Genomic DNA, 18698 nt, shown 5'->3' with positions numbered 1-18698 from the left:
ACCAATAGCGAAAATTTTATTTGTTTACAGAGCCCGACCACGCCAAATTGGCGACTGAGGACGGTTGGGGTTGGGCTACCAAATACCAACAGACCCTCCTCACTACTGCCAGTGATACAGCCTTTCGAAATGTGGGAGGTTTTGGGGGGTCACGCTGTATATATATATATATATATATATATATATATATATATATATATATATATATATATATATATATATATATATATATACCGTATTGAATTACTGAAGAAAGTTGTGGTTTCGGGTAATCCTGGGTAATTCACACAACTGTCTGTGGTTAAGAAAATTTTTGCTGTGGAAGCACTGCCAGTGCCTCAGACTGGCTCCTTTATGCGCGGCAAGTCACAGTGGAGTAGGAGGAGCTGAGAAGGAGGGGCCAGAATGGGAAGAGGAGGTGGGTGGGGGTACGAGTGATCGTGCTGGGGTGGAGTGAGAGAGGGGAGGGAGAGTAGGCAGGGGAGGGAGAATGAAATGCGAAGTGGTGGTCATTCGTCTATTTTCTTTATTCCGAGAGTTAATATTTGGTAGACAGTGCTGCATAGCACTTTATATAGCGGAGTCAGATAGACTTTATGCAGGTGCTGATATCAAGGACTGGCTCGTGAGAGACATTTACTGACGTGACAGACCACACATTAGTGCAGAGCCATATATTTGTGTTCATCTGTGTATTTTGACTTCGGACGCAGAATGAAATCTGGATGGCTTTGATTTCCATAATGTTTCTGTAAGAAACGTCCTCTACCCTCACATGTAATTAATTTTGGAGCAAAATATCTTATGCAACCTTTGACATGGCTGTGTCCACAGTAGACACTCCCACTACAGTCACCATCATGTATACTATTTTATGGCATTTCTAAATGAAAAGGGTATTTAAAATAATTGTGAATAAAACGCAAGAAAATTTGATATCTGCAAATGGGTGGATATAATTAAGATATCTTTCACAATCTGTTACTTGGGATCCATGCCGGTATGAGTTTGAATGGCCATCGAACAACAACAAAATCCTCTCATCACCTCGATGTGATATTTTCTTCCCACAAAAAACAGCTGCTTACAAATTGCTGGACAAGTCATTAGTGTTGTGCTGGAAATGTCTAGTTAAGCACAAATGTTTTATCTGTCATGTCAGTATATTTCTCTCACGAGCCAGCCCTTGACATCACTACCTATCTAGAGCTTGTTCTCTGACGCCGCTATACAAGGTGTAATGCAGTATTATCTGGCAAATATTAAGTCCTTTATATCATTCCCTGAATTCCATTTTTTTTTTAATACAAGGAAGAGGGAACCAAAGGCCAGGAGTCCGCAAACCGTTCCTTAAAAGAGAGAGAGAGAGAGAGAGAGAGAGAGAGAGAGAGAGACAGACAGACAGACAGACAGACAGAGAACGAGAAATCTAAGATCCGGTCATTTCGAGATACTTGGACACACTGCATTTGAAAGACGAGATCATAGTAAGCAGAAAATACAGACAAAGGGATACAGTTCCAAAGTTGACCTGTTGCATAAATGAAGGACTGAGAGTAACAGTTCTCTTGTATTAGAGAGATGGACAGAAAAAGGATGAGAGTTTGTTGCTAGACTGGTGCTACTCGCCCGTAATAGAAATGGAGGGATGCAAGCAGACAGTTCAGATGAGCAGTGACTATTGAAGTAGCGATAAATAAGAGATAACGATGCAACAGTGCAGCGAAGAGACGGAGGTTGAAGGGAGCCAGAAAGAGAAGGATAGTTAATGAGACGAAAAGCATTTGGAGATGAGGTGTATAAGGGGAGCCTCCCCACACATTAGGTGTGCAGTAGCCTCATCAGGGCGAATAAAACCCGTGTATAAAGTCAACTGTGCAGGGGTAAAGAAGGTACGGAGTTGGCTTAGCACACCTAATCTCTTGGAAGCGGATTATACAAGAGATGTAATATGATCTTTCCAAAATAAGTCCGGAGAGAATGAAATCCCAAGCATGTTTAAGGATAACGCAGGATTGAGCTGGATATTATTAAACATTAGTGGGTATTCCTGTGGAAGATTTTGTCGAGTTGACAACTGTAAGAACTGAGTCTTTGATGCATTAAAAACAAGATTACATTTACTCTGGTCAGAGATACGAGCCAAGTCAGACACTAGGAGTGCCATAGCCTCATCCCTTTGTTGAAGCAACTGCTGAGATGGACGTTGCAGGAACCAAATGGAAAGGTGAAGGGTGGATTCATCAGCGTCTGAGTGGATAGGATTATATATACAGCTCAGAAGGTTATTGATGAATAAAAGGAAGAGAGTTGGTGATGGAACAGAGCCCAGCGGAACATCACTGTTGATGGATCTAGGAGAAAAGCGATGGCCGTGTACAAAAGCAAATATAGAACGACCATAAAGGAAGCTATTGATGAAGGCACAGATAGAAGGATAGAAACCGTAAGAGGACAGTATGGAAATTAAAGGTTTATGCCAGATTCGATCGAAAGCCTTTCAGATGTCAAGTACAATGGCATAGCTTTCGCTAAAGTCCCGACAGGAGGATGACCAGGAGGATGAAAGGTAAGTGAGAAGATCACCAGTGGAGCGACACTGACGGAACCCATACTGATGATCAGAGAGAAGGTTGTCATAGGAAAGATACTTTAAAATTTTTCTGTTCAGAATAGACTCGAGAACTTTTGAGATACAGGATGTTAAAGCAATTGGGCGATAGTCAGAGGGTTGAAAATGGTCACCCTTCTTTGGGACAGTCTGAATGAAAGCACACCTAGCAAGAAGGAAAAAAACCAGTTGATAGACAAATGCGAAAGAGTTTACCTAGGCAAGGTGTAATGGCAGAAGCACAGTTCTTGAGAACAACAGGAGGGACCCCATCAGACCCATACGCCTTGTTAGTATTGAGGTCAGTAATGGCAGAAAACACACCAGCTGAAGAAATTTTAATGTCAGCCATGAGGAAGTCAGAGAGGGGAAGTGATGGAGGATCAGTACCGGAATCGTCTAAGGTGGAATTGGAGGAGAAAGTCTGAGCAAAGAATGCTTCATCAGCAGAAGAAATAGCTATAGAGCCATCAGAGTAGAAAAGAGGAGGGAAGGATGATGAGGTAAAGTTGTTACGTTTTTGGCAAGGTGCCAGAATGAGCGGGAAAAATTCAAGTTAGAGAGTTCAGAGCATTTAGTACTGATGAAATTATTTTTAGCAGTGCGGGTGTCTGCCCTTTCCTCTCTTCCATCCTTCTTTCTTTTTATCCTCTTCTGTCTTTCTATCCTTCATTCTTTCCTTGTCCTTCTGCCTACGGGTGACTTTACACTCCCTCTTCTGTCTTCTTTCCTTCATTCTTTCCTTTTCCTTCTGCCTGTGGGTGACTCTACACTGAGTGACAAGCCAAATGGTTTCCTGTACACCAGGAAACCATTTACTATGCTGGGTGGTAACCATATAACCAAATTTTGGCACTTGGTGGTTTAGTGGGTAATTACTGCGCTCCAGTCGGATTGAGCAGGTGAAGGTTTATATCCAAGGGATGGTTGGGGTTGATTGTTCATGTAATGCCACTCAGGGATGAGTGAGGCTGGTCACTCATCTTAAATGTCGAGACCAACTGCCTAGCCCCGGGCTCCTACGCTCCTCTTGGGGCAATGTAGGATTGGATGATGGATGGGCGGATGGCAAAAACAGACAACACAATTCCAGGGTGGGTTGGCCAGGCCCCGATAAACCCGCCCAGGCCCTGATAAAACCCGCCCAGGCCTTGATAAACCCGCCCAGGCCTTGATAAACCCTCCCAGGACCTGATAAAAACGCCCTAAACCCATCAAGGCCCCAATAAACCCGCAAAGGCCACGATAAACCGGCCCAGGCCCTGACAAACCCACCCTAAACCCTCCTAGGCCCCAATAAACCCACCCAGGCCTCAATAAACCAGCTCATGCCCCGATAAACCCGCCCAGGCCCTGATAACCCACCCAGGCCCTGATAAACCCACCCAGGCCCTGATAAACCTACCCTAAAACCGCCCAGGCCCCAATAAACCCGCCCAGACCCTGGTAATCCCTCCCTAAACGCGCCCAGGCTCTGATAAACCCACCCAGATCCTGATAAACCAGCCCAGGCCCTGATAAACCCTCCCAGGCCCTAAAAAACCCACTCTAGCCACGATAAACACCCCCAGGCCCTGATAAACCCGCTCAGACTTTGATAAACCCGTGCAATCCCTGATAAACCCGCCATAAACCCGCCCAGGCCTTGATACACCCGTCCAGGCACTGATAAACCCTCCCAGGCCCTGATAAACCCACCCAGGCCCTGATAAACCCACCCATGCACTGATAATTTAGGCCTTGACAAACCCACCCAAGCCCTGATAAACCGGCCCAGGCCCTGATAAACCCTCCCAGGCCTTGATAAACCCATCCAGGCCCTGATAAACCCAAGCTAAACCCACCCAGGCCCTGATGAACCCACACTAAACCAGCCCAGACCCTGGTAAACACATGCTAAACCCGCCCAGGCCCTAATAAACCTGCCCAGGCCTTGATAAACCCATTGAGGCCCTGATAAACCTGCCCTAAACCCGCCCAGGCCCTGAAAAATCCAGCCAGACCCTGATAAACCGGCTTAGGCCTTGATAAACCCACCCAGTCCCTGATAAACCCTCCCAGACCCTGATAAACTCTCCCAGGCTCTGATAAACCCACCAAGGCCCTGATAACCCCTCCCAGACCCTAATAAACCCGCTCAGACCCTGATAAACCCTCCCAGACCCTGATAAACTCGCCCAGACCCTGATAAACCCTCTCAGACCCTGATAAACATGCCCAGGCACTGATAAACCAGCCCAGGCCCTGATAAACCCGCCCAGGCCTTAATAAACACACCCAGGACCTGATAAACTCCGCCCAAAACCCGCCCAGGCAACTATAAACACGCTCAAGCCCCGATAAACCAGCCTAGGCCCTGATAAACCCACCTAAGCCATGATAAACCCACCAAGGCACTGATAAACCAGCCCTAAACCCGCCCAGGCATTGATAAACCTGCCCAGGCTCTGATAGATCCGGCCAAGCCCTGATAAACCCGCCCTAAACCCACCCAGGCCCTGATAAATCCACCGAAGCCCCGATGAACCCGCCCCGGCCCCGATAAACCCTCCCAGGCCCTGCAAAACTCACCCAAGCCCTGATAAACCTGCACAGTCCCTGATAAACCCACCCTAAACCCGCCCAGGCCCCGATAAGCCCGCCAAGGATCCGATAAACCAGCCCAGGCACTGATAAACCAGCCCAGGCTTTATAAAAATGCTCAGGCCCTGATAAACCCGCCCAGGCCCCGATACACCCGCCCAGGCCCCGATACACCCGTCCAGGCCCCGATACACCCGCCCAGGCCCTGATAAACCCGCCCAGGCCCCGATAAACCCGCCCAGGCCCCGATAAACCCGCCCAGGCACTGATTATCCGCCTAGGCCTCGATAAAACCGCCCTAAACTCGCCCATTCCCCAATAAACAAACCCAGGCCCTTGTAAACCGTTCCTAAACCCGCCCAGGCTCTGATAAACCCGCCCAGGCCCTGATAAACCCGCCCAGGCCCTGATAAACCGGCCCAGGCCCTGATAAACCCGCCCAGGCCCTGATAAACCCACCCAGACTTTGATAAACCCACCCTAAACCTGACCAGGCTCTGATAAACCCGTCCTAAACCCGCCCAGGCTCTGATAAACCCGCCCAGGCCCTGATAAACCCGCCCAGGCCTTCATTCACCGTTCCAGGCCCTGATAAACCTGCCCAGGCCCTGATAAACCCTTCCAAGCCCTGATAAACCTGAACAGGCCCATATAAACCTACCTAGGCCTTGATAAACCCGTCCAGGCCCTGATAAACCAGCTCTAAACCCGCCCAGGCCCTTATAAACCCGCCCAGGCCCTGATAAACCAGCCTAATCCCTGATAAACCCGCCTGGGCACTGATAAACCCACTGAGGCCTTGATAAACTTGCCCAGGCCCTGATAAACCCATCCAGGCCCTGATAAAGCCATGCTAAACTCGCCCAGTCCCTGATAAACCTATGCTAAACCCGACCAGGCCCTGATAAACCCGCCCAGGCCTTGATAAACTTGCCCAGGCCCTGATAAACCCACACAGCCTTGATAAACCTGCCCAGGCCTTGATAAACCCACCCAGGCTTTGATAAACCAGCCCAGGCCCTGATAAACCCACAAATGCCCTAATAAACCCGCTCAGTCCCTGATAAATCCCCCCATGCTTTGATAAACCTGCCATGGCCTTGATAAACCCACCCAGGCTCTGATAAAACTGCCCAGGCCCTGACAAACCTGCCGTAAGTCCGCACAGACACTGATATACCTGCTCAGGCCCTGATAAACCCACCTAAGCCCTGATAATCCCACCCAGGCCCTGAAAAATCCGTCCTAAACCAGCTCAGGCCCTGATAAACCTGCCCTAAACCCGCCCAGGCCCCGATAAATCCGCCATGGCCCCGGTAAACCGGCCAAAGCCCTGATAAACCAGCTCACCCCTTGATAAACCCGCCCAGGCCCTTATAAACCCGCCCAGACCCTGATAAACCCACCCTAAACCAGGCCAGGCCCTGGTAAACCCGCCAATGCCCTGATAAACCCGCCCATCCCTTGACAAACCCGCCCAGGCCCTAATGAAGCCTCCCAGACCCTGATAAACCCGCCCTAAACCAGCCCAGGCCTCGGTAAACCAATCCAGGTCCCGACAAACCCGCCCAAGCCCTAATAAACCCACCCAGGCCCTGATAAACCCACCATAAACCCGCCCAGGCCTTACTAAACCCGCCCAGGTCCTGATAAACCCGCCCAGGCCCCGATAAACCCGCCCAGACCCCGACAAAATCGCCCAAGCCACAGTAAACCCGCCCAGGCCCTGATAAACCAGCACAGGCCCTTATAAAAACGCCCTCAACCCGCCCACGCCATGATAAACCCGCCCTAAACCCGTGCAGACCCTGAAAAACCCAACCTAAACCTGCCCAGGCCCTCATAAACCAGCCAAGGCCCTGATAAACCCACAGAGGCCATGATAAACCCGCCCAGGCCCTGCTGAACCAGCCTAGGTCCTGATAGACCCACCGAGGCCCTGATAAACCCACCTGGGCCCTGATAAACCTGCACATTCCCTGAAAAATCCACCCTAAACCCACCCAGGCTGTGATAAAACCACCCAGTCTGTGATAAATCCATCCAGGCTGTGATAAACCAGCCCTGCCACTGACAAAACCCGCCCAGGACCTAATAAACGCGCCTTAATCCCGCCCAGTCCTTGATAAACCCTCCCAGGCCTTGATAAATCCGCCCAGGACCTGATAAACCCGTCCTAATCCCACCCGGGCCCTGATAAATCCACCGAAGCCCCGATGAACCCGCCCCGGCCTTGATAAACCCACCCAGGCCATGGTAAACCCTTCCTAAACCCACCCAGGCCCTGATAAACCTGCTGAGGCCCTGATAAACCCAATCTAAACCTGACCAGGCCCTGATAAACCCACCCAGGTCCTGATAAACCCAATTTAAACCTGACCAGGCCCTGATAAACCCACCCAGGAATTCATACACTGTTCCAGGCCCTAATAAACCCACCCAGGAATTCATACACTGTTCCAGGCCCTGATAAACCCACCTAGGCCCTGATAAACCCACCCAGGCCCTGATAAACCTGCCCAGGCCCTTATAAACTCACCCATGCCTTGATAAACCCATCCAGGCCCTGATAAACCCGCCATAACCCCGCCCAGGCCCTGATAAACCCGCCTAGGCCCTGATAAACCCACCTGGGCACTGATAAACCCGCTTAGGCCCTGATAGACCCGCCCAGGCTCTAATAAACCCACACTAAACCCGCCCAGTCCTTATAAACCCATGCTAAACCCAACCAGGCCCTGATAAACCCGCCCAGGCCATGATAAACTTGCCCAGGCCATGATAAACCCAACCAGGCCCTGATAAACCCATCCAGGTCATGATAAACTTGTCAAGGCCCTGATAAACCCACCCAGGCCTTGATAAACCCACCCAGGCCCTGATAAAACTGCAAATGCAATGATAAACCTGCAAATGTCCTGATAAACCCGCCCAGGCCCTGATAAACCAGCCCAGGCCCTGATAAACCAGCCCAGGCCTTGATAAACCCACCCAGGGCTTGATAAACCCACCCAGGCCCTGATAAACCTGCACAGACCCTGACAAATCTGCCCAGGCCCTGAAAAACCTGCCCTAAATCCGCACAGGCCCCGATAAACCCGCCCAGGCCCTGATAAACTCACCTAACCCAGATAATCCCACCCAGGCCCTGATAAATCTGCCCTAAACCAGCCCAGGCCCGAATAAACCTGCCCTAAACCCGCCCAGGCCCCGGTAAACCCGCCCAGGCCCTGATAAACCCGCACAGGCCCTTATAAAAACGCCCTCAACCCGCCCACGCCATGATAAACCCGCCCTAAACCTGCCCAGGCCCTGAAAAACCAGCCAAGGCCCTGATAAACCCACAGAGGCCATGATAAACCCGCCCAGGCCCTGCTGAACCAGCCCAGGTCCTGATAGACCCACTGAGGCCCTGATAAACCCACCCGGACCCTGATAAACCTGCACATTCCCTGAAAAATCCACCCTGAACTGCCCAGGCTGTGATAAACCCACCCAGTCTGTGATAAATCCATCCAGGCTGTGATAAACCAGCCCTGCCATTGACGAAACCCACCCAGGCTGTGATAAACCAGCCCAGCCACTGACAAAACCCGCCCAGGCCCTAATAAACGCGCCTTAATCCCGCCCAGTCCTTAATAAACCCGCCAAGGCCTTGATAAATTCGCCCAGGACCTGATAAACCTGCCCTAATCCCACCCATGCCCTGATAAATCCACTGAAGCCCCGATGAACCCGCCCCGGCCTTGATAAACCCGCCCAGGCCCTGAAAAACTCGCCCAAGCCCTGATAAACCTGCCCAGGCCCTGATTAACCCACCCTAACCCAGCCTACGCCCCGATAAACCTGCCCAGGTTCCAATAAACCCGCCCAGACACTGATAAACTGGCCCAGGCATTAATAAAAATGCCCAGGCCCTGATAAACCCTCCCAGGCCCTGATAAACCAACCCTAAACCCGCCCAGGCCCCGATACACCCGCCCAGGCCCTGATAAACCTAAAAAGGCAGCAATAAACCTGCACAGGCCCTGATAAACCCGCCCTAAACCCTCCCAGGCCCCAATAAACCTGCCCAGGCCCCGATAAACCCGCCCAGGCCCCGATAAACCCACCCAGGCACTCATAACCCACCCAGGCCTTGATAAAACCGCCCTAAACCCACCCATTACCCAATAAACCCACCCAGGCCCTGGTAAACCCTTCCTAAACCCGCCCAGGCTCTGATAAACCCGCCCAGGCCCTGATAAACCCTCTCAGGCCCTAATAAACCCAATCTAAACCTGACTAGGCCCTGATAAACCCACCCAGGCCCTGATAAACCTGATCTAAACCTGACCAGGCCAGGATAAACCCACCCAGGAATTCATACACTGTTCCAGGCTCTGATAAACCTGCCCAAGCCCTGATAAACCCACCCAGGCCTTGATAAACCCGCCCAGGCCCTGATAAAACTGCAAATGCAATGATAAACCCGCAAATGTCCTGATAAACCCACCCAGGCCCTGATAAACTGGCCCAGGCCTTGATAAACCCACCCAGGCCCTGATAAACCTGCCCAGGCCCTCATAAACTCGCCCATGCCTTGATAAACCCATCCAGCCCCTGATAAACCCGCAATAAATCCACCCAGGCCCTGATAAACCCGCCTGGGCACTGATAAACCTGCTCAGGCCCTAATAGACCCGCCCAGGCTCTGATAAACCCACACTAAACCCGCCCAGTCCTGATAAACCCAAGCTAAACCCAACCAGGCCCTGATAAACCCATGCTAAACCCGCCCAGTCCCTGGTAAACCCACGCTAAACCCGACCAGGCCCTGATAAACCCGGCCAGGCCATGATAAACTTGCCCAGGCCATGATAAACCCAAGCAGGCCCTGATAAACCCATCCAGGTCATGATAAACATGCCCAGGCCCTGATAAACCCACCTAGGCCTTGATAAACCCGCCCAGGCCCTGATAAAGCCGCAAATTCCCTGATAAACCCGCAAATGTCCTGATAAACCCACCCAGGCCCTGATAAACTGGCCCAAGCCTTGATAAACTGGCCCAGGCCTTGATAAACCCACCCAGGCTCTGATAAACCCACCCAGGCCCTGATAAACGTACACAGACCCTGACAAATCCGCCCAGGCCCTGAAAAACCTGCCCTAAATCGGCACAGGCCCCGAAAAAACTGCCCAAGCCCTGATAAACTCACCTAACCCTGATAATCCCGCCCAGGCCCTGATAAATCTTCCCTAAACCAGCCCAGGCCCAAATAAACCATCCCTAAACCCGCCCAGGGCACCGGTAAACCCGCCAAGGCCCTGATAAACCCGCCCATCCCTTGATAAACCCGCCCATCCCTTGATAAACCCGCCCATCCCTTGGTAAACCCGCCAAGGCCCTAATAAACATGTCCAGACCCTGATAAACCCACCCTAAACCAGCCCATGCCCCAATAAACCAGTCCAGGCCCCAAGAAATCCACCCAGGCCCCAATAAACCCCCCTGAACCTGATAAACCCGCCATAAACCCGCCCAGGCCCTGATAAACCCGCCATGGCCCTGGTAAACCCGCCAAGACCCTGATAAACCCACCCATCCCTTGATAAACCCGCCCAGGCCCTAATAAACCTGCCAAGGCCCTAATAAACCTGTCCAGACCCTGATAAACCCGCCCTAAACCAGCCCATGCCCCGGTAAACCAACCCATGCCCCAAGAAACCCTCCCAGGCCCCAATAAACCCCCCAAGACCCTGATAAACCAGCCATAAACCCGCCCAGGCCTTGATAAACTCGCCCAGGCCCCGAGAAACCCGCCCAGGCCCTGATAAACCTGCCCTAAACGCACCCAGGCCCCGATAAAATCGCCCAAGCCACAGTAAACCCGCCCAGGCCCTGATAAATCAGAACAAGCCCTTATAAAAACGCCCTTAACCCGCACAGGCCCTCATAAACCAGCCAAGGCCCTGATAAACTCACACAGGCCCTGATAAATCCGCCCAGGCCCTGATGAGCCCGCCCAGGCCCTGATAAACCTGCCCAGGCCCTGATTAACCTGCCCAGGCAGTGAAAAAAACAAACAAACCCGCCCAGGCCCTGATAAACCCACCCAGGCTCTGATAAACTCACCAAGGCCTCAATAAACCCACCCTGCCACTGATTAAACCCACCCAGGCCCTGATAAACCCACCCTAAATATGCCCAGGCTCTGATAAACCCGCCCAGGCCTCGATAAACCCACCTTCACCCTGATAAACCAGCCCAGGCCCTGATAAACCTGCCTTCACCCTGATAAACCAGCTGAGGCCCTAATAAATATGCCCTAGCCCTGATAAACCAGCCCTAAACCCACCCAGGTCCTGATAAACCTGTCCCAGCCCTGATAAACTCACCGTAAAACCTGCCCAGGTCCTAATAAACCTGCCTAGGCCCTAATAAACCCACCCAGGCCCTGATAAACTCATCCTAAACCCGCCTAGGCTAATATGACCCTGCCCAGGCCCTAATTAACCCAGCTAGGCATTTATAAACCCTCTGTGGCCCTGATAAATCCTCCCAGGCCCTGATAAACTTTCCCAGGCCCTGATAAACCCGCCCAGGCCCTGATTAACCTGCCCAAGCCGTGAAAAACCAAACCCGCCCAGGCCCTGATAAACCCACACAGGCTCTGATAAACCTGCCAAGGCCTCAATAAAACTGCCCTGCCACTGATAAAACCCACCCAGGCCCTGATAAACCCACCCTAAACATGCCCAGGCTCTGATAAACCCGCTCAGGCCTCGATAAACCCGCCTTCACCCTGATAAACCAGCCCAGGCCCTGATAAACCCGCCTTCACCCTAATAAACCAGCCCAGGCCCTGATAAATTTGCCCCAGCCCTGATAAACCCACCCTAAAACCTGCCCAGGTCCTAATAAACCTGTCTAGGCCCTGATAAACCCACCCAGGCCCTGAAAACCCACCCTAAACCCGCCTAGGCCAAGATGACCCTGCCCAGGCCCTGACAAACCCAGCTAGGCCTTAATAAATCCTCTCTGGCCCTGATAAATCCTCCCAGGCCATGATAAACCCTCCCAGGCCCTGATAAACCTGCCTAGGCCTTGATAAACCTGGCCTGGCCCTAATAAACCCACCCAGGCCCTGAGAAAACCTGCCCTAAACCCACCCAGGCCCTGATAAACCCTCCCAGGCCCTGATAAACCCCCAAGGCCCTGATAAACCCACCCAGACCCTTATAAACCTGCCCAGACCCTGATAAACCTGCCCTCAACAGGCCCTGGCCCTGATAAACTTGCACAGACCCTGATAAACCCACCCTAAACCCTCCCTGGTCCTGATAAACCCACCCAGGCCCTGATAAGCCCACCCAGGCCCTGATAAACCTGCCCAAGCTCTGAAAAACCCACACAGGCCCTAATAAACCCAGTTAGGCCTTGGTAAATCTGGCCAGACCCTGATAAACCTGACTAAAACCCACCCAGGCCCTGATAAATCTGCCCTAAACCAGCCCTGGCCCTGATAAACCCACCCAAGCCCTGATAAACCCACCCTAAATCCACTCAGGCCCTAATAAACTCACCCAGGCCCTGATAAACCCCCAAGGCCCTGATAAGCCCACCCAGACCCTGATAAATCCACCTAGACCCTAATAAACCCACTCTCAACAGACCCTGGCCCTGATAAACCAACCCAGACTCTGATAAACCCACCCTAAACCCGCCCAGGCCCTGATAAACCCGCTCAGGCCCTGATAAAACACCAAGGCCCTGATAAACCCACCCAGACCCTGATAAACCCACCCAGACCTTGATAAACCCAACCAGACCCTGATAAACCCACCCTCAAGGCCAAAGTCCTGATAAACCCACCCAAACCCTGATAAACCCACCCTAAACCCACTCTGGCCCTGATAAACCCACCCTCAACAGGCCATGGTCCTGATAAACCCACCCAAACCCTGATAAACCCACCCTAAACCCACCCTGGCCCTGATAAACCCACCCAAGCCGTGATAAGCCCACCCAGGCCCTGATAAACCGTCCTATTCCCTGATAAACCCGACCAAGCCCTGAAAAGCCCACCCAAGTCCTAATAAACCCAGTTAGGCCTTCGTAAATCCGCCCAGGCCCTGATAAACATGGCTAAAACCCACCCAGGCCCTGATAAACCCACCCTAAACCAGCCCAGGCCCTGATAAACCCACCCTAAACCAGCCCAGGCCCTTATAAACCTGCCCAGGCACTGAAAAACCCACCCTAAATCCATCCAGGCCTGATAAACCAGGCCAGGCCCTGATAAACCTAACCAGACCCTGATAAACCCGCCCTAAATCCGCTCAGGCCCTGATAAACCTGCCTACACCCTGATAAACCCCCAAGGCCCTGATAAACCTGTATAGACCCTGATTAACCCACCCAGATCCTGATAAACCCGCCATCAACCCGCCCTGGCTCTGATAAACCCGCCCAGGCCCTCATAAACCCACCCAGGCCCTGATAAACCAGCCCATTCCCTGATAAACTCTCTCAGGCACTGATAAACCCGCCCAAACCCTGAAAAACCCTCCAAAGCCCTGAAAAACCCTCCCAGGCCCTAATGAACCCAGTTAGGCCTTGGTAAGGCCTCCCAGGCCCTGATAAACCCACCCAGGCTTGGATAAACCCTCCCAGGGCCTGGACAGGTTTATCAGGGCCTGTGCGGATTTATTGGGGCCTGGGCAGGTTTGTCAAGGCCTGGACGGATTTATCAGGGCCTGGGCAGGTTTATCGAGGCCTGGCCGGGTTTATCGGGGCCTGGGCGGGTTTATCAGTGTCTGGGCCGTTTGTCAGTGCCTAGGAGGGTTTAGAGAGAGTTTGTCAGGGCCTGGCCGCGTTTATCAGGGCTAGGGCAAATTTATCAGGGCTTTGGCAGATTTATCAAGGTCTAGGCGGGATTATCTGGGCCTGTGCTGGTTTATCAGAGCCTGGGCATGTTTAGGGCAGGTTTAACAGTGCCTAAACAGGTTTATCAGGGTCTGGGTGGTTTATCAAGGCTTAGGCGGGTTTATGAGGAACTGGGTGGGTTTAGGGCGGTTTTATCATGGGTTGGGCAGGTTTATCAGGCCCTGGGAGGGTTTATCAAGGCCTAGGCGGGTTTATCGGGGCCAGGGCAGGTTTATCAAGGCCTGGACGGATTCATCAGGGCCTGGGAGGGTTTATCAAGGCCAAGCCGGGTTTATCGGGGCCTGGGCGGATTTATCGGGGCTGGGGCGGGTTTTTTCGGAGTATGGGCCGGTTTATCAGTGCCGAGGAGGGTTTAGGGCGACTTTGTCAGGGCCTGGCCGGATTTATCAGGGCTAGGGTAAATTTATCAGGGCTTGGGCGGGTTTATCAGGGCCTGGGGGGTTTATCAGGGCCTGGGCTGGTTTATTAGAGCCTAGGCATGTTTTGGGCAGGTTTACCATTCCCTAAGCAGGTTTATCAGGGTCTGGGTGGGTTTATGAAGGACTAGGTGGGTTTATCAGGGACTGGGCAGGTTTAGGGCAGTTTTATCAGGGGTTGGGCAGGTTTATCAGGCCCTAGTAGGGTTTATCAAGGTCTAAGTGGGTTTATCAGGGCCTGGGCGGGTTTATCAGGGCCTGGGTGGGTTCACCAGAGACCTGGAGGATTTAGGGCGGGTTTATCAGGGCCTGAGTGGGTTTATTGGGGCCTGGGCAGGTTTTTTGGGGGCCTGGGTGGGTTTAAGGCTGGTTTATTGGGGACTGGGTGGGTTTTGGGCGGGTTTATCAGGGCCTGGGCAGGTTTAGGGCAGGTTTATCAAGGCCTGTGCAGGTTTATCAGGGCCTGGGTAGGTTTAGGAAGGGTTTATCAAGACATGGGTGGGATGATCAGGGCCTGGGTGGGTTTATCAGGGCCTGGGAGGGTTTATCGGGGCTAGGGTGGGTTTATTGGGGTCTGGGCAGGTTCTAGGGCTGGTTTATCAGGGCTTGGGTGGGTTTACCAGGGCTTGGGCAGGTTTACCAGGGCCTGAGTGGGTTTATCAGAGCCTGGGTGGTTTTTTTTGGGCCTGGGTGGGTTTAAGGCGGGTTTATCGTGGACTGAGTGGGTTTCATGCGGGGTTATCAGGGCATTGGCGGGTTTAGGGCAGGTTTATCAAGGCTTGTGCAGGTTTATCAGGGCCTGGGTAGGTTAAGGGCGGGTTTATCAAGACATGGGCGGGTTTACCAAGGCCTGGGCGGGTTTGTCAGGGCGTGGGAGGATTTAAAGCAGGTTTATCAAGGCTTGTGCAGGTTTATCAGGGCCTGGGTAGGTTTAGGGCGGGTTTATCAAGACATGGGTGGGTTTATCAGGGCCTGGGTGGATTTATCACGGCCGAGGCGGGTTTAAGGTGGGTTAATCAAAGCTTGGGCGAGTTTATCAGGGCCTGGGCGGGTTTATCCAGGCCAGGGTGGGTTTATTGGGGTCTGGGCAGGCTTGGGGCAGGTTTATCAGGGTCTGGGTAGGTTTATCAGAGCCCAGGTGGGTTTTTTCGGGGCCTGGGTGGGTTTATTGGGAACTGAGTGGGTTTCATGCAGGTTTATCAGGGCCTTGGACGGTTTAGGGCAGGTTTATCAAGGCCTGTGCAGGTTTATCAGGGCCTGGGTAGGTTTAGGAAGGGTTCATCAAGAAATGGGTGGGATGATCAGGGCCTGGGTGGGTTTATCAGGGCCTGGGCGGGTTTAAAGCAGGTTTATCAAGGCCTGTGCAGGTTTATCAGGGCCTGGGTAGGTTTAGGGTGGGTTTATTAGGGCCTGGGCGGGTTTATCAGGGCCGAGGCGGGTTTAACGTGGGTTAATCAAAGCTTGGGCGAGTTTATCGGGGCCTGGGCGGGTTTACCGGGCCAGGGCGGGTTTATTGGGGTCTGGGCAGGTTTATCAGGGCCTGGGTGGGTTTATCAGGGCCTGGGAGGGTTTATCAGGGCTTGGGCGGGTTTATCAGGGCCTGGGCAGGTTTAGGGAGGGTTTATTATTTCCTGGTTGTTTCTCAAGGCCTGGACGGGTTTATCAGGGCCTAGGCGGGATTATCAGGGCATGGGCCGGTTTACCAGTGCCTGGGTGAGTTTATCAGTGCTTGGGCGGGTTTATCAGGGCCTGATCAGGGTTTCTCAGGGTCTGAGGAGGGTTTATCATGGCCTGGGCAGGTTTTTCAGGGCCTAGGTGGGTTTAAGGTGGGTTAATCAAAGCTTGGGCGAGTTTATCGGGGCCTGGGCGGGTTTATCGGGGCCAGGGTGGGTTTATTGGGGTCTGGGCAGGTTTGGGGCAGGTTTATCAGGGTCTGGGTGGGTTTATCAGAGCCCAGGTGGGTTTTTTTGGGGCCTGGGTGGGTTTAGGGTGGGTTTATTGGGAACTGAGTGGGTTTCATGCGGGTTTATCAGGGCCTTGGACGGTTTAGGGCAGGTTTATCAAGGCCTGTGCAGGTTTATCAGGGCCTGGGTAGGTTAAGGGCGGGTTTATCAAGACATGGGCAGGTTTACCAAGGCCTGGGTGGGTTTATCAGGGCCTGGGCGGGTTTAAAGCAGGTTTATCAAGGCCTGTGCAGGTTTATCAGGGCCTGGGTAGGTTTAGGGTGGGTTTATTAGGGCCTGGGCGGGTTTATCAGGGCCGAGGCGGGTTTAACGTGGGTTAATCAAAGCTTGGGCGAGTTTATCGGGGCCTGGGCGGGTTTACCGGGGCCAGGGCGGGTTTATTGGGGTCTGGGCAGGTTTAGGGCAGATTTATCAGGGGCTGGGTGGGTTTATCAGGGAATGGTAGGGTTTATCGGGGCTTGGGCGGGTTTATCAAGGCCTGGGCAGGTTTAGGGAGGGTTTATTATTTCCTGGTGAAGTTTCTCAAGGCCTGGACGGGTTTATCAGGGCCTAGGCGGGATTATCAGGGCATGGGCCGGTTTACCAGTGCCTGGGTGAGTTTATCAGTGCTTGGGTTGGTTTATCAGGGCCCTAGTAGGGTTTCTCAGGGTCTGAGGAGGGTTTATCATGGCCTGGGCAGGTTTTTCAGGGCCTAGGTGGGTTAACCAGGGCTTATGCTGGTTTATCAGGGCCAGGGTGGGTTTATCAGGCCCAGGGTGGGTTTATCAGGGCCAGGGTGGGTTTATCAGGGCTTAGACTGGTTTATCAGAGCCTGGGTGGGTTTATCAGGGTCTGGACAGGTTTATTAGGGCTTGGGCAGGTTTATCAGGGCCTGGGTGGGTTTATCAGGGCCTGGGCAGGTTTATTAGGGCTTGGGCAGGTTTATCAGGGCTTGGGGGTTATCAGGGCCTGTGTGGGTTTACCAGTGCCTGTGCAGGTATATCAGGGTCTGAGGAGAGTTTATGAGTGCCTTGGCGGGTTTATCAGGGCCTGGGTGGGTTTATCAGGGCTTGGGAGGGTTTATCAGGGCCTATGCAGGTTTATCAGGACATGGGCGGGTTTATCAGGGCCTGGGCGGGTTTATCAGGATCTGAGGAGGGTTTATCAGGGCCTGGGTGGATTTATCAGGGTCTGATGAGGGTTTATCAGGGTCTCAGGAAGATTTATCAGGGCCTGGATAGGTTTATCAGGGCCTTCCCATGTTTATCAAAGCCTAAGCGGGTTTATGAGAGCCTGTGCGGGTTTATCAGGGCGTTGGCGGGTTTATCATTGCCCGGGCAGGTTAATCAGGGCCTGCTAGGGTTTATCAGGGTCTGAGGAGGGTTTATCAGGGTATGAGGAGAGTTTATTGGGGCCTAGGCAGGATTATCAGGGTCTGGGAGGGTTTATCAGGGCATGAGTGGGTTAATCAGGGCCTTGGTGGGTTTATCAGGGCCTGGGCAGGCTTATCAGGACTTGGGTGGGTTTATCAGGACTTGGGCAGGTTTATCAGGGCAATGGCGGGTTTATCAGGACTTGAGCAGGTTTATCAGGGTCTGGGCAGTTTTATCAGGGCCTGTTCAGGTTTATCAGGGTCTGAGGAGAGTTTATCAGTGCCTTGGTGGGTTTAACAGGGCTTGGGGGGTTTATCAGGGCCTATGCGGGTTTATCAGAACATGGGATGATTTATCAGGGCCTGGGCGGGTTTATCACGGTCTGAGGAGGGTTTATCAGGGTCTGATGAAGATTTATCAGGGCCTGGCTGTGTTTATCAAAGCCTTGAAGTGTTTATCAGAACCTGTGCGGGTTTATCAGGGCATGGGCAAGTTTATCAGGGCATAGGCGGGTTTATCACGGTCTGAGGAGGGTTTATCAGGGTCTGAGGAGACTTTATCCGGGCCTAGGAGGGTTTATCAGTGCCTGGGAGGGTTAATCAGGGCCTTGGTGGGTTTATCAGGACCTGGGAGGCCTTATCAGGGCTTGGGCAGGTTTATCAGGGCCTGGGGGGATTTTTGAGGGTCTGAGGAGGGTTTATCAGGGTCCTAAGTGGGTTTGTCAGGGCCTGGGCTGGTTCATCAGGACCTTAAAGGGATTATCAGGGCCTGGGCAGGTTTATCAGTGCCTGTGTGGGTTTATCAGGGCCTGATCAGTTTTATGAGGGCCTGGGCGGGTTTA

The sequence above is a fragment of the Coenobita brevimanus genome, chromosome 42 (assembly GCF_032717465.1).
Source record: "Coenobita brevimanus isolate Jiangsu-jjx chromosome 42, ASM3271746v2, whole genome shotgun sequence".
Classification (NCBI taxonomy): domain Eukaryota; kingdom Metazoa; phylum Arthropoda; class Malacostraca; order Decapoda; family Coenobitidae; genus Coenobita; species Coenobita brevimanus.
This window is presented reverse-complemented; position numbering follows the sequence as displayed.